Below are 25,131 nucleotides of genomic sequence, written 5' to 3'. Positions count from 1 at the left end.
TATCCGACCATTTGAGCCTCTCTACACAGTGCACAAAACCCCCTCGCGTGCGTGTCCGAACTTACCCGAACCCGACCTGCTCAGTCATCATCGTTGGGTCTGGATCATCCCCAAACATCCATAAAATATCTCTTGTTTCTTCTTTGACTCTCCTAGCCTAATTATCTCGACTGTCTGATCTAAATCGGATGATCAATCTACTCCCTTTCCTATATATAGTCCAACCTCATACCTAAACTTGACTAACCCTAAAATCTAGGGACAATGTCCCATCCCTCCGCCGCTGCCGCCCCTTGTTGTCTCCCACCTCAGGATCCTCCCAGATCCCATCGTCCAGCCCCACACTACCAAGGCTCCACCTTCTTGATTTCCCGCAGCTGCCACCTCTCGATCCCCATCCAGCCTCCAACAATCCATCCCCGCCTTGTTCCAGCAGCCTGGGCGCTCGAGCAAGGGCCCCCGCAACCCCGCACCTTGTCCCGATCCAGGAGGAGACGAGCTCCTCCCGTATGCGCCTCCACTCGACCCCGTCGCCCTTTGCCTTCGTCCTGCACCGGTGGCCGAGCCGCCCGAGCTCCTCCTCTGTCTCCAGGACACATTCGTCCGCCCGCAGCCGTCTTCATCCGCTCCTACAGCCGCGCACGCACCCGTGGAGCCACTCGTCCATGTTCATTCCCTCAGTCGCCACCCGAGGTCCTCCTCCTCGCCACCGCTGCTCCAACGAGCACCACCAGGTTGCGCCACCCCTGCCCTCCATCGCTCCCTTCTGCTCTCTTCTCTCCCGCTCACGTTTCTCTCTATCCCTCTCTGTGCTCAGCGCCGCACATGGAGCCCCGACGCCCAGGAGCTTCATCCTCCCCCCGCCTAGCCCGGATCCAGCCATCTCCGAAGCCTCCTCGCTGGATCCCATCGTCAAGTCCCCATCCCTGTCGTCGCGTGGAGCTCCACCACCCAAGTCCGTCATCCCATCACCCGCTGGAGTCCTCGCCTTCGACCGTCGTCGTATTCATCTCATCTGCCAGGAGACGAGCACACGTCGTACGTGTGCCCGTTGACCACGTCGTCAACCCAGTCGAGCGAGTGGGCCTCCTCCACGCGCGTGGGCCTCAGCCACATCCAGCCCAGCCGGCCTGCCCAGCTCCTCTGCCTTGCCGGCCCTTGGCCCATGGCGAGCTCCCCACAGCCCTCCACTATATTGCTCTCTAAGCGTTGTTTAATCATGTCGCGCCCAGTTCCTGTTTGAGCCCATGCCCAGATACGGCCCAGAGTATATTTTTTTAGACTCTGCGATTTTGTCTATTTTCCAGACCTTACGGTTTTACAGAAAACCCCTAAACTTCATGCATTTATTAGCTCATAAATATGCATCGGATTAAAATAATTTATATATGTAAAATGCTCAGATTTTCATGTACCTTCATAATATCCAACCTTCATCCATGTTTGAAATGTTTAACTTGTTGTTTGCATAAATTTACATATATGACTTGCTAAAATGGTTTATTTCATAACTAATTAACCGTAGCTCTGAATTAAATAAACTTTATATGTAAATTGGGTAGAAAATGCATAGATTAACATGGTGGCATTACTTTGCATGTTTAACAACTCTAAAATTATGTATAGGGAAGAACAGTACCAAATTTGAAATATGCATATGGGGATTTACTGGAATTGTTGTTTATTGTTCTGGCCTCATTTAAACTTTCCTAAATAGTTATTTTTATTATGCTTCACCTATTGCCATGTTTAACAACATTTAATATTGTTGAGTACATAAACGGGAGAGAACTAAATATTTATTGTGGTGTTTCGTCAATATGCAACTCGTTGTATATTGAGCTCCACTTAATTTGTAGTATTGTTTGTTGCACTTTGCCATGCCTCTTTAAACCGGACATGCATCATACTTGATTGTGCATAATGCCATGCTTATGTGATGGTTGTTTACTATGATGTTTGCTTCTTTTCGGTTGTGCTCTCCTCGGTAGTTCCGGTTACGTTGCGATTGTGAGGATCTGTTCAACTATGTGGTTCGTCTACTTCATGGACTCATTCTTCTTCCTAGCGGGATTTCAGGCAAGATGACCATCACCTTGGATCTCACTACTATCTTTGCTATGCTAGTTGTCTCGATGCTATAGCTATGTCGCGCTACCTACCACTTGTTTATCAAGCCTCCCAAATTGCCATGATAGCCACTAACCTTTTCCACCATCCCAGCAAATCGTTGTTTGGCTATGTTACCTCAGTCCCTCTTATAGCGTTTCTAGTTGCAGGTACAGTTGCAGTTTGTTCCATATTGGGACATGGATATCATGGGATATCACAATATCTCTTATTTAATTAATGCATCTATATACTTGCTAAAGGATGGAAGGCTCGGCCTTTTGCCTGGTGTTTTGTTCCACTCTTGCCGCCCTAGTTTCCGTCATACCAGTGTTATGTTCCTTGATTTTGCGTCCCTAACATGATGAGGGTTTATGGGCCCCTCTTGATAGTTTGCTATGAATAAAACTCTTCCTGCAAGGCCCAACATTGGTTTTAACATTTGCCCAACCTAATAACTAAACATCATAATAAATTTGACCCATAGGGAGTTAGCGCTACTCGAGGTTCATTATTCAACCTAATACAGGGGGGCCAGTGCTGATGGTGTTGGTCCCAAACTAGAGCACCGTGCGGGACCGCCTCTTGGCAACTTGGGGTATCTGGTACATGTACGCTTCGCTCATCCGGACGTGGCCTGAGACGAGATGCGCGCGGCTACTATCAGGGTGTCGGCACGCCGGGAGGTCTTGCTGGTTTTGTTTTACCATTGTCGAAATGTCTTATGCACCGGGATCCCGAGTTTGATCGGATGTCCCACGATGGAGGATTGTCTCCGCAGATCGTGAGCTTGTCATGGGCTAAGTTGGGACAACCCTGCAGGGTTTAAACTTTCGAGAGTCGTGCCCGCGGTTATGTGGCAGATGGGAATTTGTTAATATCCGATTGTAGAGGACTTGAAGTAAACTCAATTAAAATACACCAACCGTGTGCGTAATCGTGATTGTCTCTTTTCGGGTGCGTTTGAGAAGAGAACACGGTGGGGTTGTGTTTGAATGTAAGTAGTTCAGGATCACTTATTGATCATTACTCGTTTGCGACCGTTTGCATAGTTTCTTATCTTACTCTTGTACTCATAAGTTAGCCACCATACATTGCTTAGCTGCTTGCTGCAGCCTCGCCACTTATCCATTGCATTCCCATTGAGCTTTTCTAGTCTTGATACCCATGGTAATGGGATTGCTGAGTCCTCGTGGCTCACAGATTACTACAACAACAGTTGCAGGTACAGGTAATGCGATGATCTGACGCGAGAGCGATGCTTGCTTGATTTGGAGTTCTTCATCTTCTTCTTCTTCTTCGATCAAGAGATAGGTTCCAGGTCGGGGGAGCCTGGGGTTAGTAGGGTGGATGTCAATCTTCTTTTTCGTTTGATTTCATCCGTAGTTGGATCCTGCTCTTCTGTATGATGATTGTTATGTATTGATGAACTATTGTATTCATGTTGTAGCTTGTGGCGAGTGTAAGCCTTTACCTTGTATTCTCATCTATTCGGTACATGGTATGTTGTAATGATATCCACCTTGCTATGCGCTTGAAATGTGATTGTGCCCCGATCATGAATTCATCACATGATTGGGATAGAATTGCATCTTGGGCGCTACAACGACCATGGATCACGAGGTCATGGCAGTCATTGCACCCTAGACCGAGCCACTCTTAGCATACTTACTCTGCAAGGAGCTCCCCGAAGACCAAACTGATGCACGTTGGATCGTAAGGCAGTCTAAGGCCTATAAGATCTAGGAGGGTGATCTCTATAGGGTAAGTACCATGGGGGGTCCTCCAGCGATGTACACCCAAAGAGGAAGGGAGATCGTTGCTTCAAGAAATACACACCGGCATGAGCGGACATCACGCCGCTGCTTGGACCTTGGTCAGCAAGGCCTTCCGAGCTGAGTTTTACTGGCCGACAGAAGGGGCTGATGCAATAGCATTAGTACAATGTTGCCTTGGCTGTCAGGTGTTCACCAAACAAAGCCACATGCCCCCCACAGTCCTCCACACTATCCTGATCACTTGGCCGTTCATGGTATGGGGGATGGACATGGTTGTCCCTCTTCAAGGAGGTTCATGTAAAACCAAATATTTACTTGTCATGGTAGATAAGTTTACCAAATGGATCGAAGCAAAACCTGTTACCTCGGCCAGAGTATTTCCAGTAATCGAGTTCATCTCTGGGATAGTACACCATTACGGTGTCCCCCACAGTCTTATAACAGATAATGGGACAAACACTGCCAAGTAGGTCAAACTGTGGTGCGCCAAGATGGGCATAAAGCTCGACATCTATCATATGTAGTCAAATGGACAGGTAGAACGAGCCAATGAACTAATACTCAGCGGTATCAAAACAAGGCTAGTACGCTCCCTTAAAGAAGTAGACTGCAAATGGGTATAGGAACTCAATTCCGTACTATGGGGGCTCTGCACCATGCTGAATCGATCCACTAGATATACTCCATTCTTTATGGCATACGGCACCGAGCCAGCACTCCCTTGTGATATAATCCATGACACACCTCGGGTACGTATGTACAAGGAACGAGAGGCCAAGCTAGATTTGTAGGATGCCTTGGACGCCTTGGAGGAGGAACTTAACATAGCCCTGGCTCGTTCTGCAATTTATCAGCAGCAAGAAAGACGTTATCATAGCAAGGAGGTCTGCGCAAAGGAATTCGGCGTAGGAGATCTGGTCATGAGACTACATCCGTAGAAGTAGAGTAACAAGCTCTCACCTAAATGGGATGGGCCATTCATCAAACACCATGTTCTCATTGGGCGTCTATTGAATCCGAGATCCAACGGACCAGCGACTAGAACCCAATCCATGGAATGTCGCACTACTCCGACGTTTCTACGGCTAACCCCGAGCACCCTCTTCCTATGTAAATACCTTTTTCTTTCCTTTTTTGTATTTAGCATTACTTTCATATGTCTTCCCTTGAGGGCCATAACGAAATAATGTTCTTTTCAAAACGTGCGTTGATCCCATGTCTTCTACCCTATTATCACTAAAGCCAAAATATGCATTAATTTGACTTAAGATTTGGCCAAGCTGGGTTGCCTGGCTCCTGTGCTAGCCCCTTAAATTCCCGATTATTCAGCTAAGAGGCAAAGGGAGCACCCTATGATTGTTACTCTTGGGTAATCTAGAGCAGTACCTCAGATGGATGAAGTTGAAAGCTAGCAATCTTAAGTTTTCAAATTGGTCGTCCACGACATAGGAATAGAATGGATGGGGTCTTTCAAACCCCGACTAGGGGCTTTACCCCCGATGTCACCCGTCTTCGGACAAAAGTACTTGGCACAATAACCCGACGAAAGGAACTAGAACTATTTTTCTTGGAAGATGTTTCTTACATTAAAAAGTAATATAGCATAACTTTCTGACCTACTCTTGTCTTTCAAACCATATAGCCGGATTGCCTTGTCCCTGAAACATCTGGATCGATTACTTCGGCCAATAGTATGGACACTCCTCAGCCACTAGATGGGGAGGTAGAAGTCGAGGGCTGGTTGACAGAGTTCGGATGAGAAGATTGATTAATGACATGAAGTTCTTTAATACATAGAGTCATACAGAAACAATCAGTTACACCTAGTCTAGCCCATCTATTAAAACATCTAAGGTGTAGTCTTTCTGCGAAAATTGAGCAGCAAGCATGACATTTTCGTACCCAAGGCTTGTAGGTATTTCTTCCCCGTTGGGCCCCATGGGCCATACCTCGGTCAGATGTGTGGTATCCACGGTAGTGTACCGAGTTTTGACCATGGCTTTTGACCATGTCCCAGGCCTCCCTCACTCCCTCGCGGCATGTCGATATCTTCCAAGCTCAGATTTGTGTTGAGCTCTTTTAGACGCTCGGCAAGGACCACCATGTCTTAGGGCACATGCTATTCCTCGGACCATAAAGCCTTGAATACTCCCTTCATTGCCTTCCGAGCATCCTCATGCACCATGGCCAGATAAGTCATGGTGTCCACGGACAATGGTTCATTAGCCTCAAGGGGCTGGCTTACTAGGGAAACTGATAGGAAAACGCATGTTAGTCCATCATTTATATTTTGGGATACCACAACCGAAAAACCATCTTAAAATGGATACGAAAGGTTAACAAAAATTACTTGACTCATTTGTCGCTCTTTTGCTTGGGCAGTGGCCAGTTGAGCTTTTAGATTCTCAATCTCTTGAGCTTGTCGAGCATTTTTAGCTCTAAGTGCGCTCATGTCTTCCCTTCTTCGGGTTAACACATGTTGGCCAACTTGCCGCTGCAATTCCGCATAATGCAACTCGTCACGGGCCTGTTTAAGATCCCTTTCAAGGTGACCAACGGCTTGAGCTGCTGAAATACACCATGTCATATGAATTTGGGATGATTGCACTACAAGCATGTAAAGGTGAAGCAGAGAGACTTACCATATGTTTCTCGGGTAAATTCCTTTACATGCTATACTTCAGCTAGAGCAGTGTTCAGCTTCCCCTTTATCTAGTCGAGTACCTCGGCGAGTTGATTATTTTTCTCCCGAGCTCCCTATAAAAGACAACATCTTCACTTAGTATCAAGCCTTCATACGGTCACAAGTGCCCATACCAAGCCTTAGGGGCTACAGCCAGGCTGGGCAGTTTAAGTCTGCCTTTAAGCAAACAAATTACGACCAACACAAGATATGACAAAATAATGTGGCTTCAGATAAAACCTTACATGCAAGCCCTGTGATAAAATGCCCACTGCCTTCTCAAAGACAGAGTGGGTCACTCCAAGGTAGGCGTCCATCAAGCTAAGAGCATTAAACTCTTCGCTAGTAAAGGCACCCTCAAAGAGGCTTTCCGTCATCGGTGGCTCATGGTGCTCTAGACCTCGGAGGTGGTGGCTGAACAGGTCCCCGAATCCTCTGGCTTAGGTACCTCGGGAGTGGCTCCCGAGGTAGGAAGGGGTCCCGTGCAACTATTTGGAGCCCATGTCCTGTCTACTATTTTGCCCTCCTTTATGGGAGGAACAATGGGCCATCTGCGACAGGATTGGAAGAATTAAGATCCATGATAAGTTATTCTCAGAAACACAGTGACATTACCTCTGAGATGAGGAAGTATCTTGGCCCGCCTCCACGGCCGTCATGTGCTCCTGAGCTCTCGGCGTCCCCTGGAGTGGGTGTAACGCCCCGAGACCGTTGCGCCAGGTCTCTTCCACTTATTCGTCATCGTTGCCATGTCATTCTGCTTGCGTGTTGCTTCTTGCCATGTCATAATCCGCATTGCATCTACATATTTTTGAAACTTGCATCCATCCGGGTTCCCCCAGTTCTCTCTGTTGTCCGTTCTGAGCCCAGACACACTTGCACGCGTCCGTGGCATGTCCGAAATAGTATTTTATAAGTGGCCAGAAAATGTTCTCAGAATGGGTTGAAAGTTGGCATGCGGTGTTGTTATGTTGTCAGTAGGCCACCTGCCAAGTTTCATCGCATTCGGAATCCGTTTGACGCCCCAACGGTTAACTATAGTGGCATTATAGCCGGTCTAACGTCGGACGTTTTTGGTCTCCGAAAACTGTTGCCGGGCTTTCCCTCTCTTTCCTCCCTAGAGCGTCTACATAGTCCACTACCTACCGCTAGGCCCAACCTAACCTCTCTCATCAGCCCACGGCCCTCCTCGCGCGCGCGTATGAAAGTTGTCCCGGACCCGACCAGGGCAGTCGTCACCGTTGGATTCGGATCATCCCCAAACATCTATAAAACATCTCTGTTTTCTTCGTTGAACTCTCCTAACCTTTTTTATCTCGACCGCTGGATTTCGGTCAGAAGATTCAAACTACCCTCTTTTCCATATATATAGTCCACCCCTTGTCTAATTTGAGACAAAACCCTAAAATTTAGCAAGATTTCCCATCCTCCCATTCCTCCGCCGCCACCAACTTGCCATCTACCTCGGGATCCCTCCCGATCCCGAATCCACCATTTAACAGCCCCCTCCATCCACCAGCGCCTCCTCTGCTCGATCCCGAGGGAATCACGAGCAGCTCGCCAGCGGCTACTAGCAGCAGTACCACCAGGACCCCATCGCCCTCACCTGCCCCTTCTTCTCATTCCCTGCCTTCTACTCCCTCCTCTGCTCTAATCCCTCTCTCTCTCCTTCTCCTGCTTCCGTAGGAACCAAAGGAGCTCTTCCCCGATGCTATGGACAGGGCTTGCCAAGTCCCAAGCCGCCCCGGATCTGGAGGGGATCACCTCCTGTCGACGCCCTCCGCCACCCAGGGACCCGCCATGGCCGCCCCTTGGTGCTTCGTGTCACGCCCAACCTCCTCCTGTGCCGCCCATGCTCCTTCCCCAGCAGCGCACCTCGACGCCTCCTCATCCCCGCACAGCCTGCGAGGCACACCGGCCTCCTCTGCTTCGTGCCTCCCGAGCAGCAACCAGGAGCACGAGCTCCTCCTTCCACACCCCGTGGCCGAGGACCCCAACTCCGGCGTCCACGTCGCCAAGGCCCCTCGATTCAGCCGTCCAGGAGAACATCGATCGCCGCCACGCCATGCTACCTCCCGCCGCTCGTTGGAGCCCTTGCGTCCCCGCCGTGCGCCAAGTCCCTCGTCGGATCCATGCCCGCCGGCCTCCACCGCAAGTCCTAGGCCGTCGCTGCTCTGTTTTCTGTCGGGCAGAGGAATGTGTTTTGTTTTCCCTGCCTCGCTCAATCTCCTGGAGGAGACGACGAGCGTGTTGACCGCGCCCCTGCTTCGTCCACGTGCCTAGGCCCCCTCTGCTTCAGCCCAGCAGCTCCCTTGCGTCGCGCAAAGGGAGAGCTCCTAACCGGCGCCTTCAGCGCCGGCTGGAGTTCTGGCGCCCACGCGCTTCGTGATATGGGCTGGCCCATCACGTGGCAAAAATGGAAGCGCTTGTTGTTCACACCAAAAACCAAAAACGCTCCAAAAAGATGCCGTACGTGGAATCGAACCCGCACACTAGATTCTTCAAGCATCTTGCGAACCACTGTAATAGCCACATACTTCTGTCTCAAGTTAGAGCGAACATTATAAGAATGATAGTAGCCGCACTATCTGTGTATCAATTATATTTTTGGTATTATTTGATAACAATTTGGATAAACATGATTTTTCTTTTAAAAGAAGGAAAGTCAATTTGGATAAACATGATTTTCTTAAAAAAATCATGAACAAGCAAATTAACATTAGTCTATTCAAAAAAAGTTCACGAATTAGAAAACGTTCACATATTCACGAAGTTCATTAAGATGAAAAAAATGACTAATTTGAGAACATTCATCGTTTCGAAAAATAGTTCATCAAATTTGGGAAAAATCATCAAATTTGAGAAAAGTTCATCGAATTTAAAAAAAGTTCATCGACTTTGAAAAAAAGTTCATCGATTCTGAAAAAGTTCAAAGAATTTCAAAAAAGTTCATCGAGTTTGAAAAAAACATTTATCGACTTTGAGAAAAGTTCATCGATTCTGAAAAAGGTTTAGTGAATTTTCAAAAAAGTGCATCTAAATTTGAAAAATGGTTCATCAACTTTGAAAAGAGTTCATCAAAAAGAAAAGTTCATCAAATTTGGAAAAAAAAAGTTTTTCAATTTTGAAAAAAGTTCATCAAATCTGAAAAAAGTTCACCGAATTTGAGAAAAGTTCCTCGAATGAAAAAAAGTTCATCAAGTTTGAAAAGAAGTTCATCAATTTTGATAAAAGTTCATGGAATTTGAAAAAAAAGTTCACATATTTGAAAAAACGTTCGCGTATTTAAGTAAATTAAATGAAAAGGGAATAAGAAAAAAAGAGAAAAAACAGCCCAGAAATCAGCGAACCAGTGAGATCGCGACCTAAAAGAAATAAAAGAAAAGAAAGAACTGTTAGACACAAGTTCTTCGTTGTCCTGGTGGTCAGTGTGCAGCATCCTTAAACGAGGGATCCTGTCTTCGAAACCTTAAAAGCACCATTTTTACTGCAGTTTTGAACCAATGAAAAAAATAAAACGGGCCGGCCCAGTAAGCGTGGGGGGTATGCGCCTGTTTGCGCAAACCGAAGAAACAGGCGCAACGGGCGCCGAATAGGGTTTGCCGCGCAAAGGCCAGCTCTCCAAGCTTGCCTCCTCTACAGATGGGCCTTGGCCCATGGTGAGGCCACCACCAGCGCCCCCTTTATTTTTTTTCTCTATTCTGCTGGCCCAGCATGCTTCAGATTCGGCCCATGCCGTGTTTTTTTCAATGTCTACGGTTTTAGCTAATTTCCCGAGACTGTAGTTTTTACAGAAAAACCTTAAAAGCACCATTTTTACTGCAGTTTTGAACCAACAAAAAAAATGAAATGGGCCGGCCCAGCAAGCGCGGGGGGTATGCGCCCGTTTGCGCAAACCTAAGAAACGGGCGCAACGGGCGCCGAATAGGGTTTGCCACGCAAAGGCCAGCTCTCCAAGCTTGCCTCCTCTACAGATGGGTCTTGGCCCATAGTGAGGCCACCACCAGCGCCCCTTTATTTTTTTTCTCTGTTCTGCTGGCCCAGCATGCTTCAGATTCGGCCCATGTCGTGTTTTTTTCAGTGTCTGCGGTTTTAGCTTATTTCCCGAGACTGTAGTTTTTACAGAAAAACCCCTAGTTGTCATGCATATAGTAACTAATTAACCGCACATCAGAATTAAACAAACTTAATATGAAAAATGACTAGAATTTCATCTAGTTTCATAATATCCAACTTTCATGCATGTTTAAAATGTTTAAAATTGATGTTTGCATTAATTTGCATATTGCCATGTTAAAATGTTTTATTTCATAACTAAATAACCGTAGCTCCAAACTTAACAAACTTTATATGTAAATGGGGTAGAAAAATGCCTAGTTTAACTTGGTGCACTCATCTTGCATGTTTAACAACTTTAAATATGGTTTAGGGCATAACAGTACCAAATTCATAATATGCGTATGGGGATTTTCCAGAATTGTTGTTTGTTGTTCCGGCCTCATTTAAACTTGCCTAGATAGATAGTTTTATTATGTTTCATCTCTTGCCATGTTTAATAACATTTAATATTCTTGGGTACATTAACGAGAGTGAATTAAATGATTGAATGTGGTGTTTCATCAATATGCAACTCGTTGCATATTGAGCTCCACTTAACTTGTAGTTTTGTTTGTGCACTTTGCCATGCCATGCCTCATTAAACCGGACATGCATCATACTTGATTGTGCATCATGCCATGTTTTTGTGATGGTTGTTTACTATGTTGCTTGCTTCTTTTTGGGTTGCTTCTCTCGTTAGCTTCGGTTCCGTTCCAAAGTTGTGAGGATTCATTCGACTACGTCCATTTGCCTTCTTCATGGACTCGTTCTTCTTCCTTGCGAGATCTCAGGCAAGATGACCATACCCTCGAAATCACTTCTATCTTTGCTTGCTAGTTGTTCGCTCTATCTCTATGTCGCGCTACCTAACACTTGTTGTATCACGCCTCCCATATTGCCATGTGAAGCCTCTAACCTAGCTTCCTAGCAAACTGTTGTTTGGCTATGTTACCGCTTTGCTCAGCCCCTCTTATAGCGTTGCTAGTTGAAGGTGAAGATGAAGTTTGTTCTATGCTGGAACATGGATGTGTTGGGATATCACAATATCTATTATTTTAATTAATGCATCTATATACTTGGTAAAGGGTGGAAGGCTCGGCCTTATGCCTGGTGTTTTGTTCCACTCTTGCCGCCCTAGTTTTCATCATACCAGTGTTATGTTCCTTGATTTTTGCGTTCCTTACGTGGTTGGGTGTTATGGGAACCCCTTGACAGTTCACTTTGAATAAAACTCCTCCAGCAAGGCCGAACTTTGGTTTTACCATTTGCCTCACCACCACCTATACTTTTCCCTTGGGAGTCACGCTCCCGAGGGTCATCTTTATTTTAACCCCCCCGGGCCAGTGCTTCTCTAAGTGTTGGTCCAACTGAGCGATGTCCGGGGTTACCAGGGGCAACTCTAGGCTGGCCTACCCGACGTCTTGCTCATCCGGTGTGCCCTGAGAACGAGATACGTGCGACTCCTATCAGGATGTCCACACATTGGAAGGATTTGCTGGTCCTGTTTTACCATTGTCGAAATGTCTTGTAACCGGGATTCCAAGACTGATCGGGTCTTCCTGGGAGAAGGAATATCCTTCGTTGACCGTGAGAGCTTGTGATGGGCTAAGTTGGGACACCCCTGCAGGGTTTGAACTTTCGGAAGCCGTGCCCGCGGTTATGTGGCAGATGGGAATTTGTTAATATCCGGTTGTAGAGAACTTGACATTTAACTTAATTAAAATGAATCAACCGCGTGTGTAGCCATGATGGTATCTTCTCGGCGAAGTCCGGGAAGTGAACACGGTTCTTGTGTTATGCTTGAACGTAAGTAGTTTTAGGATCACTTCTAGTTCACGACCGCTATGTTGCTTCTCTTCTCGCTCTTATTTGTGTATGTTAGCCACCATATATGCTTAGTGCTTGCTGCAGCTCCACCTCATTACCCTATCCTACCCATAAGCTTAAATAGTCTTGATCTCGCAGGTGTGAGATTGTTGAGTCCTCGTGACTCACAGATACTTCCAAACAGTTGCAGGTGCCTATGATACCAGTGTAGATGACGCAACTGAGCTCAAGTGGGAGCTCAATGAAGATCTTGATCGTTGTTTTGTGTCTTTCTGGATGATTAGTAGTGGATCCCAGTTGGGACGATCGGGATCTAGCATTTGGGGTTGTCTTTTCTTTATTTTGGTTCCGTAGTCGGACCTTGTTTGTAATTTGTATGCTGTATGTTTAACTTGTTGTTGTGTGAAGTGGCGATTGTAAGCCAACTCTTTATCCCTTTCTTATTCAGTACATGGGATGTGTAAAGATTACCCCTCTTGCGACAAGCCTACCATAAGGCTATGCCTCTAAGTCGTGCCCTGACATGTGGGAGATATAGTCGCATTGTGGATGTTACAAGTTGGTAATCAGAGCCATCCCCGACTTAGGAGCCCCCTGCTTGATTGAATCGCTGACGTTGTTGAGTCTAGAACAAAATGTTTTGAGTCTTAGGATTATATATATCGGAGAGTAGGATTATTTTTACTCCTCAGTCCCTTCGTCACTCTGGTGAGTCCTCCTAACGTAGAAGTTTTGACTTTTCTCTCCTCAAATTTCACGAATTTTTTTTAGGATCACGCGGGTATCTTAGAATCGTTCTGATAGTCTTATGATGAGAACATTGTTCTTGGTGCCTCCTGACATTTAGGGGTTGAGGCAGTGTCCCGGGGAGTTGAGCTCCGAGGTGTTGTCGTCACAATTTTATCGTTGCAGTTCTGGAATACCTGAGTTCGCCGACATCAAAAATCTCTTTTATGCAGTTGTTGGTGAGATAACCTCGACGCCACCCAATACTGGGGCGAGAGTTCGGGAGTATTGCCATAACTCGTATAACGGATGCTTTTCGAAGGTTGAGGTACACGATTTCCGAAGATTTCTTGGTTATGTGTTGAAGGACGGATACAGCTAGATGTAGGAATTGTTAGTTTGGGTGAGATATTATGCTTCCCCTGTATCCCCAACACCTGATTGCATAACCAGAAAGTTCCGGGAGTTTATAAGTGGGAATTCAAGTATCTCGTAGGGTATCTTTCCAACAGACACATGATACGATATGGGGTCTATCATATGTTTGTTTCCGGCTTATTTTGCAAGCCAATCCTTTGTTTTGTTTTGAGTTGTGGTATTCGAGTTGCTTCGAAGTCAAATGTTGATTCCATGCCTCTTTCTAAGCGGTGTTCTCATATTTCTATGGGAGTACTAACCCTTTTCGATCATCGAGATGGTCACACCAATTCTTTTTCAGCCGACGTGCTTATCTTCAAGTGGATCTGATCATTTCAACATTCGCGATAGCAAATTCTCAGTTCTTTGCAATGGTGTTTATTTCATCCGTCCCAAGTTGCATTTGTTTTCCCGCCCTGCCACCCTTTTTCTACAAGGACTCGGATTTCTTAATCAACTATCCATTTTATTGATGGAAGCCTCTCCATTCTTTTCCATCAATATTCTTATCCGGTGATTCTCAGGAACATACTAAGGAAGCTTCAAGTTTATTATTCTTCATTCTTTTCCTTCTTCGGTGGATTCAATTCAAGCTTTGTCGATCATATCTTTTCCTCGTTTCAAATGTTTTTCCATACGGGTGCACCTCCTAATCATTCTTCGCTTGCTATTCAATTGTTCCGGAGTGTTGGAGATATCTCAGAAGATTCTCGTTTTCCATTCTTAATCCATTCAACCTATTTCGAGGTTGTTATCTCTTTCAAGCCATTTAATTCAACCGGCGCAATCTATCTTTTAAATCGTTCAACGGTGTATCTTTGAGTGGGCCCTAACCCACAGGTTTTTTCCCCAGGATCTTACCTGACTCTTTATTTTTCCGGAGCTAGTCACAAATACTTTTCCAAATTGACTTAAGAATGAATTATTATCAGTCATATGTCTTTCTCCAAGATCTTTCAAATCCTTTTCATTATTGATTCAACCTTCATATTCTTCATTATTCCGGAGTGTCTCAACAATTCATGGTGGGGTTTCTCAGCATCTTTCTCAACATTTGAAGACCAAAGAAGAGTTTTTCCTCCAAATCTTATCCGTTCTCTCAGAGATGCGAAGTTCTAGCTTGAAGCCATCCTCTCATAATTGTTTTCGATTGTGAGAATTCTTTTCACCCATATGGAGCAATTCAGGAGTCTTTTCAGTTTGATTCTTCGGAGCCCATCTTCTCAGAATTATTCACTCAAATTTTCAGCTCTCGTTCTCCAAATCCTACCGGTGAATCGTTCAAGTATCCTCTAATCAGCTCGGGATCTCTTCGTTCACTTGCATCTAAATTCTCTCAAGTATCTTCGTTCATTTTCTAATTCCCCATGGTGTTTCGCTATCTTTTCTTTGTTCGTTTTCAATTCTTACGGTGGTTTATTCAAGATTCTTCTTCCATCATTATCATATCAATTCATTTGTTCTTTCCAATCTTACCGGCGCATCGTTGAAGTCTTTTCTCAAGATTGCTCTATATCTCTCTTAATCCTTTCAACGAGAATAAGTATTATGCCAAATCCGTTGCTTGTCATTTATTTAAATTGGTGAAGGATAAGCATAATTAAATCTTATTCTTGTTTCATCAAGTGAATTCAATTCCTTATGCTGGAGGTTCATCAAATTCTTGATTTCAATTGCTCGTCTTTCTTTTCTAGAGTTCCAAGTTTTCTCGGTCATATCATCGCGAAGATCCATCTATATCATTGCAAGGCTTCACCTTGTGTTTTCAACTTCTCTTTCTTTTTATCATCCTTTTATTACCGGAGTTCTTCATGCAGGTTCTACATGATGGTTCATCAAGGATTTAATTCCTTCTCGAAGTGTTCGTCGAGATTCTCTTCAGAGGAGTTCAAGCATTCTTCATCTTGCATTCCAAAGTGCAATTCTTTTATATCTCATCTTTTGAGGTGGTGTTATGTCATTCTTATAAATTTCCCTTCATGTTTCATGATTCACAAGTTATCAAGAATGAGGTATTTTAAATCCATTAATCTCTTCGTTGGAGTTATCTTGGATTATATTTCACCTAAAGCTTTCCCTAAGGATTGTTGCTATTTATGGTGCTTATAAACGACCCAAGTCCTTCATTTATCCTTTCGATGAAATAAGTTTCTCGTCTCCTTGTTGATATTAATCCAATCTATTGTTTCCATTAGTGGCTGAATTTCACCTCAAATTTCGAGATGTTTTCCATAAGCCTACAACAAGCTTACTCTTTTCGTTGTTAGTTTTCCAACAACCCTGTTCGACCCTTCTCCTAAAGATGCTTTTTCAAGCTCATTTGAGGTAGAAGATGTTGTTTTCTCCTTCGTTCTTTTGATTCCATTCTTACTTTTGTTCCGGGAGCATTGTGATGTTGCTCTCTTCGACCCATCATCTTGTTTTGTCAAGTTCATATTCTATTCCTTCCATTTACAGTCGGAGTGCTATCCAAATTATATCATCCTTATTCCTTCTCTATCTTGTTTTAACCGGAGTGTTGTCGTAATTAATCTTTATCGTTCCTTGTACATCTCGTTTCAACCGGAGTGCTTGCATGTACTTCTTGTCCATTGGAACCTTTTCTATTATGTCTTTCAACCTACAAGGTTCTAGTAATGTTCCTTGTTCCTCTTTTCTAACAGAGTGTTTTCAACTTTGTTCATCTTCGTCGCATTCTTTCTTTAAATTTGTTCAACCTCGCAAGGTTCTTTGGTTTCACTCATTTTTCAAAGAAGCAACTTAGTTTTACCTCTTCTCTTCCTCTTCCGCTTCTCTCCGGTGCCATCCTAGATCTCGGGACGAGATCCTCTTGTAGTGGTGGAGTGTTGTAACGCCCCGAGACCGTTGCGCCAGGTGTCTTCCAATTATTCGCCATCGTTGCCATGTAATTATGCTTGCGTGTTTCTTCTTGCCATGTCATCATCCACATTGCATCTGCATGTTTTCGAAACTTGCATCCGTCCGGGTTCCCCCAGTTCTCTCCGTTGTCCGTTCTGAGCCCAGACACACTTGCACGCGCCCGCGGCATGTCCGAAATAGTATTTTATAAGTGGCCAGAAAATGATCTTGGAATGGGTTGAAAGTTGGCACGCGGTGTTTTTATGTTGTCAGTAGGCCTCCTGCCAAGTTTCATCGCATTCGGAGTCTGTTTGACACCCCAATGGTTAACTATAGCGGCATTATAGCCGGTCTAACGTCGGACGTTTTCGGTCTTCCAAAACTGTTGTCGGGCTTTCCCTCTCTTTCCTCTCTAGACCGTCTACACAGTCCACTACCTACCGCCAGGCCCAACCTAACCCCTCTCGTCAGCCTGCGGCCCTCCTCGTGCGTGCGTCCGAAAGCTGTCCCGGACCCGACCCGGGCAGTCGTCACCGTTGGATTCAGATCATCCCCAAACATCTATAAAACATCTCCGTTTTCTTTGTTGGACTCTCCTAACCTTTTTTATCTCGACCGCCGGATTTCGATCGGAAGATCCAAACTTCCCTCTTTTCCATATATATAGTCCATCCCTAGTCTAATTTGAGACAAAATCCTAAAATTTAGCAAGATGTCCCATCCTCCCATTCCTCCGCCGCCACCAACTCACCATCTACCTCAGGATCCCTCCCGATCCCGAATCCACCATTCAACAGCCCCCCTCCATCCACCAGTGCCTCCTCCGCTCAATCCCGAGGGGACCACGAGCAGCTCGCCACCGGCTACCAGCAGCAGCACCACCAGGACCCCATCGCCCTCACCTGCACCCTTCTTCTCCTTCCCTGCCTTCTACTCCCTCCTCTGCTCTAATCCCTCTCTCTCTCTCCTTCTCTTGCTTCCGCAGGAACCAAAGGTGCTTTGCCCCGACGCCATGGACAAGGCTTGCCAAGTCCCAAGCCGCCCCAAATCTGGAGGGGATCACCTCCTGCCGACGCCCTCCGCCACCCGGGGACCCGCCATGGCCGCCCCTTGGTGCTTCGCATCAAGCCCGACCTCTTCCTGTGCCGCCCGTGCTCCTTCCCTAGCAGCGCACCTCGACGCCTCCTCGTCCCCGCACAGCCCGCGAGGCACCGGCCTCCTCTGCTTCGCGCCTCCCGAGCAGCAACCAGGAGCATGAGCTCCTCCTTCCACACCCCGCGACCAAGGACCCCAACTCCGGCGTCCATGTCGCCAAGCCCCCTCAATTCAGCTGTCCAGGAGAACGTCGACCGCTGCCGCGCCGTGCTACCTCCCACCGCTCGCTGGAGCCCCTGCATCCCCGCCGTGTGCCAAGTCCCTCGCCGGATCCACGCCCGCCGGCCTCCACCGCAAGTCCTAGGCCGCCGCTGCTCTGTTTTCTGTCGGGCGGAGGAACGTCTTTTGTTTTCCCTGCCTCGCTCGATCTCCTGGAGGAGACGACGAGCGTGTTGACCGCGCCCCTGCTTCGTCCAATATATCAATCTTTATGTCTCGACCATTTCGAGACTCCTCGTCATGTCCGTGATCACATCTGGGACTCCGAACTAACTTCGGTACATCAAAACTCATAAACTCATAATATAACTGTCATCGAAACCTTAAGCGTGCGGACCCTACGGGTTCGAGAACAATGTAGACATGACCGAGACATGTCTCCGGTCAATAACCAATAGCGGAACCTGGATGCTCATATTGGCTCCTACATATTCTACGAAGATCTTTATCGGTCAGACCGCATAACAACATACGTTGTTCCCTTTGTCACCGGTATGTTACTTGCCCGAGATTCGATCGTCGGTATCTCAATACCTAGTTCAATCTCGTTACCGGCAAGTCTCTTTACTCGTTCCGTAATACATCATCTCGCAACTAACTCATTAGTTGCAATGCTTGCAAGGCTTATGTGATGTGCATTACCGAGAGGGCCCAAAGATACCTCTCCGACAATCGGAGTGACAAATCCTAATCTCGAAATACGCCAACCCAACATGTACCTTTGGAGACACCTGTAGAGCACCTTTATAATCACCCATTTACGTTGTGACGTTTGGTAGCACACAAAGTGTTCCTCCGGCAAATGGGAGCTGCATAATCTCATAGTCATAGGAACATGTATAAGTCATGAAGAAAGCAATAGCAACATACTAAATGATCGGGTGCTAAGCTAATGGAATGGGTCATGTCAATCAGACCATTCACCTAATGATGTGATCCCGTTAATCAAATAACAACTCCTTGTTCATGGTTAGGAAACATAACCATCTTTGATTAACGAGCTAGTCAAGTAGAGGCATACTAGTGACACTTTGTTTGTCTATGTATTCACACATGTATTATGTTTCCGGTTAATACAATTCTAGCATGAATAATAAACATTTATCATGATATAAGGAAATAAATAATAACTTTATTATTGCCTCTAGGGCATATTTCCTTCACTAGCCGAGCATAAGAATCAACTCGATGAGTCCTTGAAAAAGGGTTTCATCCGTCCTAGTTCTTCTCCTTGGGCTTGCCCCGTCCTCTTCATCAAGAAGAAGGATGGAACAGATCGGATGGTTGTAGATTACCGACCTGTCAACTTGGTCACTATCAAGAACAAGTATCCGCTCCCCAGGATCAACGATCTGTATGATCAACTCGCTGGATCATCAGTCTTTTTCAAAATGGATTTGAGGTTGGGCTACAATCAAATCAAAATCAAAAACGGGGGCATTCCTAAAACGGCCTTTGTTACTCGTTATGGCCAATACGAGTACACTGTTATGTCCTTTGGGTTAACCAATGCCCCAGCCACCTTCTCTCGGTTAATGAACTCGATCTTCATGGAGTATTTGGATAAATTCATCGTGGTATACCTCGATGATATACTCATCTACTCCAAGAATGAGAAAGAACATGCCGAACATCTCAGGTTGGTATTGACGAAACTTCGAGAGCGTCGCCTTTATGCCAAATTCTCCAAATGTGAATTTTGGTTGCCAGAAGTGACCTACCTAGGCCATGTAATCTCTGGTAAGGGTATTGCTGTCAATCCCGAGCGAGTTCAAGCCGTCCTTGATTGGACTCCACCTGAAACGGTCAAGCAAGTTCGGAGCTTCCTTGGCTTAGCGAGCTATTGTCGCTGCTTCGTCGAGAATTTCTCCAAGGTTGCTAAACCTCTAACTGAACTCCTCAAGAAAGATAAAAAGTTCGAGTAGACCCCACAGTGCGAGTTCAGCTTTCAGGAACTGAAAAGACGCCTGACATCTGCTCCCGTACTGGTACCACCAGATTTCTCCAAGGACTTTATTATCTACTGCGACACCTCGCGACAAGGACTAGGTTGCATACTCATGCAAGATCATCAGGTAATTGCCTATGCTTCACAGCAATTACACCCACATGAGGAAAACTATCCCACACATGATCTAGAGCTTGCAGTTGTAGTCCATGCACTTAAAACTTGACGACATTACCTTCTCGGTAATCGTTGCGAGATCTTCACCGATAACCAAAGTTTGAAATATATATTCACCCAACCGGATTTGAATCTCAGGAAAAGACGTTGGGTCGAGTTGATCTCAGATTACGACTTAGGGATAACGTACACCTCGGGAAAAGCCAATGTTATGGCTGATGCACTAAGTCGTAAATCCTACTGTAACAACCTGATGTTACAACAAGGTCAACCACTTCTCCATGAGGAATTTCGGAAGCTTAATCTTCACATTGTTCCTCAGGGATTCCTATCTACCTTGGTGGTAAAACCGACCCTTATGGGTCAGATCATAACCGCCCAGCGGTATGACAAGGGGATATCTCGGATCAAGCAGAACATTGCTAGCAGAGCTGCTACATGTTTCTCTGTGAACGATCAAGGTGTTGTCTTCTTTGAGAACCGCCTAGTGGTTCCCAAGAAACAACAACTACGACAAATGATCCTTAAGGAAGCTCATGAATCCCCTCTCACCATTCATCCCGGTAGTACTAAAATGTATCAAGACCTACGCCAGAGGTTTTGGTGGACTAGGATGAAGAGAGAAATTGCTCAATACATTGCTAACTACGACGTCTGTCATCGTGTTAAAGCAGAGCATCAACGGCCTGCTGGCACCCTTCAACCTTTGGCTATTCCTGAATGGAAATGGGATAAAATAAGTATGGATTTCATTACCGGGTTTCCCAGGACCAAGAGAGGGAATAATGCTATTGTAACGCCCCGAGACCGATGTGCCAGGTGTCCTCCAGTTATTCGTTGTTGTTTGCCTTGTCTTTGCTTCCGTGTCATGCATTGCATATCATGTCATCATGTGCATTTCACTTGCATACATGTTCGTCTCATGCATACGAGCATTTCCCCCGTTGTCCGTTTTGCAATCCGGTGCTCCTATGTCACCCGGTGTCCTTTTCTACCTTCTTTTCGTGTGTGGGGGTTAAACATTTCCGGATTGGACCGAGACTTGCCAAGCGGCCTTGGTTTACTACCGGTAGACTGCCTGTCAAGTTTCATGCCATTTGGACTTCGTTTGATACTCCAACGGTTAATCGAGGAACCGAAAAGGCCTCGTGTGTGTTGCAGCCCAACACCCCTCCAAAGTGGCCCAAAACCCACCTAAACCTCCTCCATCATCTTGGTCGTTCGATCACGATCGCGTGGCCGCAAACCGCACCTCATTTGGACTCTCCTAGCTCCCTCTACCTATAAACATGTGGCTCTCCCCGAATTTTCGCGCAGATGAAACCCTAGCCCCGCACCTCGCACCGCCGGACAAACTTCCCACCACCGGCCGGACATGTCCGCCGCCCTCAGCCACCTCACTCCGACCAATCGGAGTGCGCCACCTCACCGCCGCCAGCGCCCTCATCCACTCAACACGTGCCACTTGTCCCCGCGTCTTCTCTCTCTCCTCTAGGAGCCGCCGCCGGCCCGCATAGCCCACGGTTGGCCCGCGCCGGGCTGCGCCGGGCCCGACTGTGCCCCGCGCTGACACAATAGCCGCGCCGCCCCGGAGCCGCTGCAGCTCGCCGCGCACCGTTCCCCGCCGCTCGTCCCCGGCAAGCCGCGCCGCCGCGCCGCTTTCTCCACCGCCGCCATGCCTCTCGCGCCGCCGCGCGCCGTACGCCGTGCCCTGCCGCCTTGCTCGCCGCACGCCGCTGCCACGGGTGCCGTGCGCCGCCACCTCGGCTTCTGCGTTCCTTGCCGGAGTTCGTCCTCGCCCTCACCGGAGTCCAAGTCCGGCCAGATCTGGGCCGGGTGGACCAGATCCACCAACCCCGCCATCCAAACGCCTCCCCGCGTCCCGGATCTCGCCATCCCGCACCACCTCGTCCACCCGTTGACTTTTTCCGCAAGGTGATATGGCTAAGTCCCCGAGATTTCCAGTCTCAAATGCCCATGTTCATCATGTCGTAACTTTGCATCCGTAGCTCCATTTTGCGCGTATAGCATATCAAAATGTTCGTCTCAGAGAGCACATCATTTCATCTTATTCCATCATTTTCATTTGAGCTCATCTTGATGCCCGAAGTGCTGTTGGAAGAGAGCTATTTGAGTTATTTGTCAGATCTGCTGCACTAAATAGCTATTTGTCATTTTTGCCATGATTAATGTGTGCATGATATGCTCCTGAGCTCTACATGAGTTTTGTTATATGTTTTGCCATCTTTATAGAGGTGCTATCAATGTATTTTTGTGATGTGTGTGGTGACTAGCACAAGCTTGCAAAGTAGTGCATTCGTTAATGCTGATTTCAGGGACTTCGAATTTCACTAAGTCCTTGATCTGTTTTTATCAATATGCCATATGTTCATGTTGTTTCCTAGTGATCCGTGCCTCTTTTGAGGATGATCATTAAGGATGTTTTGTTCATATTGTGGTGCTCTATCCATCCATGTCTTTGTTTGCAATTATGGAGCACCCTAGCTTGAGTCAATCGAGCTCTACTTTTGCTATTTCGTGAATCTGGGCAGATTGTCTACTTGTTAGCGATTTTGCCGAGGATGTTGTTGTTGATCCGTGCATGCTATTTTGTTGTTCTTGCCATGTCTAGCTTATATAATATGTATTCTTGATGGGTGTATGATTAGTTTGTCATGCCTTGCTCTGTAGTGAGTGCATCGAGCTCGTAAACATTCCTACTCGTTAACAGATTTGCATGCTCCAGTTTTTCTCTAAGTCTGTAATCTGATTATGTTTTTTGCCATGTTCACATGCTTGTAATTGTATTCTCTGATCCCTTTTGGCTCAAGGTCACTAAGGGACTTTTGTTACGCTCCTTGAGTAGCTCCATGCCATGCTTAACTTTGTCATGTTAAGTTCCTGTAGCATATAGTTTTCATGTTCCAAAGTGTGCTACATGATCTGAAATTCCAGGCTTGTGTTAATTTCACTAAGTCTGAAACCTGTTTACCAATTGCACTTTTGCCATGCTTGTTTGAACCTGTTAATGGATGAATTGGCCGTAGCTCAGTGTTCATATTTTGTCAAGCATCATGAGTGGATCCCTGCTATGTATTGTTTTGCCAGGTTTGAGTGTTGTAGCGTATTTATCTTGTTGCATTAGATGGCTACTTGTTGTTAATCGCAGACCGGTGCCATATTTGTTTTGCTTGCCATTTCCAAACCGTGCATCCGATTCCGGTGATCTTTATATCGATTTCAACCGAAATCACCTCACCTTTCCAGTGGCACTCTTGGATTTCCAAGTTGAGGCCAGGTTCATTCATTCCCTTGCAAATCATGCATATGCATCGCATACCGCATCTCGCATATCATACCATGTTCATGTGTTGGTTGTTTACTATGTTGTGTGCTTCTTTCTGGTGTTTGCTTCTTCGGGTTGGTTCCGGTAACGTGGCGTTTGTGAAGACCCGTTCAACTACGCCCGTTTGTCTTCTTTTCATGGACTCGTTCTTCTTCCTTGCGGGATTTCAGGCAAGATGACCATACCCTCGAAATCACTTCTATCTTTGCTTGCTAGATGCTCGCTCTTTTGCTATGCCTATGCTGTGATACCTACTACTTGCTTATCATGCCTCCCATATTGATGAACCAAGCCTCTAACCCACCTTGTCCTAGCAAACCGTTGTTTGGCTATGTTACCGCTTTGCTCAGCCCCTCTTATAGCGTTGTTAGTTGTAGGTGAAGATTGAAGTTTGTTCCTTGTGGGAACATGGGGATCGTTCCTTGTTGGAACATTGTTTACTTGTTGGGATATCACAATATCTCTTATTTAATTAATGCATCTATATACTTGGTAAAGGGTGGAATGCTCGGCCTTATGCCTGGTATTTTGTTCCACTCTTGCCGCCCTAGTTTCCGTCATATCGGTGTTATGTTCCCGGATTTTGCGTTCCTTACGCGGTTGAGCTATTATGGGAACCCCTTGACAGTTCGCCTTGATTAAAACTCCTCCAGCAATGCCCAACATTGGTTTTACCATTTGCCACCTAGCCTTTTCTTTCCCTTGGGTAGGCCTGCCCAAGGGTCATCTTTATTTAAACCCCCGGGCCAGTGCTCCTCTGAGTGTTGGTCCAAACTAGAGTCCTGTGCAGCGCCCCCTCAGGGAAACTCGAGGTTTGGTTTAGTTGTATGCAGCGCTCATCTGAGTGTGCCCTGAGAACGAGATATGTGCAGCTCTTATCGAGATTTCTCGGCACATTCAGGCGGTGTTGCTGGATTTGTTTTGACTTGTCGAAGTTGTCTTGTAGAACCGAGATACCGAGTCTGATCGGAATGTCTCGGGAGAAGGTATATCCTTCGTTGACCGTGAGAGCTTGTCATGGGCTAAGTTGGGACTCCCCTGCAGGGATTTGAACTTTCGAAAGCCGTGCCCGCGGTTATGGGCAGATGGGAATTTGTTAATGTCCGGTTGTAGAAAACCTGAAGTTGATCTTAATTAAAATACATCAACCGCGTGTGTAACCGTGATGGTCTCTTTCCGGCGGGGTCCGAGAAGTGAACACGGTGTTGGAGTTATGCTTGACGTAGGTTGTTCTAGGATCACTTCTTGATCATAGTTTCTCGATCGTGCTTTGCCTTCTCTTCTCGCTCTCATTTGCGTATGTTAGCCACCATATGTGCTAGTCACTTGCTGCAGCTCCACCTCATACCTTTACCTTACCCATAAGCTTAAATAGTCCTGATCGCGAGGGTGCGAGATTGCTGAGTCCCCGTGACTCACAGATACTTCCAAAACAAGCTTGCAGGTGCCGATGAGTCTGTGCAGATGACGCAACCAAGCTCAAGGAGGAGCTCGATAAAGATCTTGTCTTTTGAGTTGTTTCGTTCTAGTTGATCAGTAGTGGAGCCCAGTTGGGGTCGATCGGGGACCTTGTCGCATTTGGGGTTCTTCTTTCATTTTGATTCCGTAGCCGGGCCTTGTTTGTTTTTGGATGTTGTAATGCTTTATTCATGTATTGTGTGAAGTGGCGATTGTAAGACAACTATGTATCTTTTTCCCTTATGTATTACATGGGTTGTGTGAAGATTACCTCACTTGCGACATTGCTTTCAATGCGGTTATGCCTCTAAGTCGTGATTCGACACGTGGG

At 46.2% G+C, this 25,131-nt stretch overlaps 1 long non-coding RNA gene across 1 annotated transcript; it reads left to right on the top strand.

Moving 5' to 3' along the window:
- The first annotated feature begins 265 nt into the window (after window positions 1-265).
- Window positions 266-1,381, top strand: LOC125541436. The gene is made up of 2 exons (XR_007297529.1): window positions 266-734; window positions 818-1,381. It is a non-coding gene; the product is annotated as an uncharacterized LOC125541436 (long non-coding RNA).
- The last annotated feature ends 23,750 nt before the right edge of the window (window positions 1,382-25,131 follow it).

The sequence above is a fragment of the Triticum urartu genome, chromosome 2 (genome assembly GCF_003073215.2).
Source record: "Triticum urartu cultivar G1812 chromosome 2, Tu2.1, whole genome shotgun sequence".
NCBI classification, from domain to species: Eukaryota; Viridiplantae; Streptophyta; class Magnoliopsida; order Poales; family Poaceae; genus Triticum; species Triticum urartu.
The sequence above is the reverse complement of the archived record's forward strand: the minus strand, read 5'-3'. Positions and strand labels throughout refer to the sequence as shown.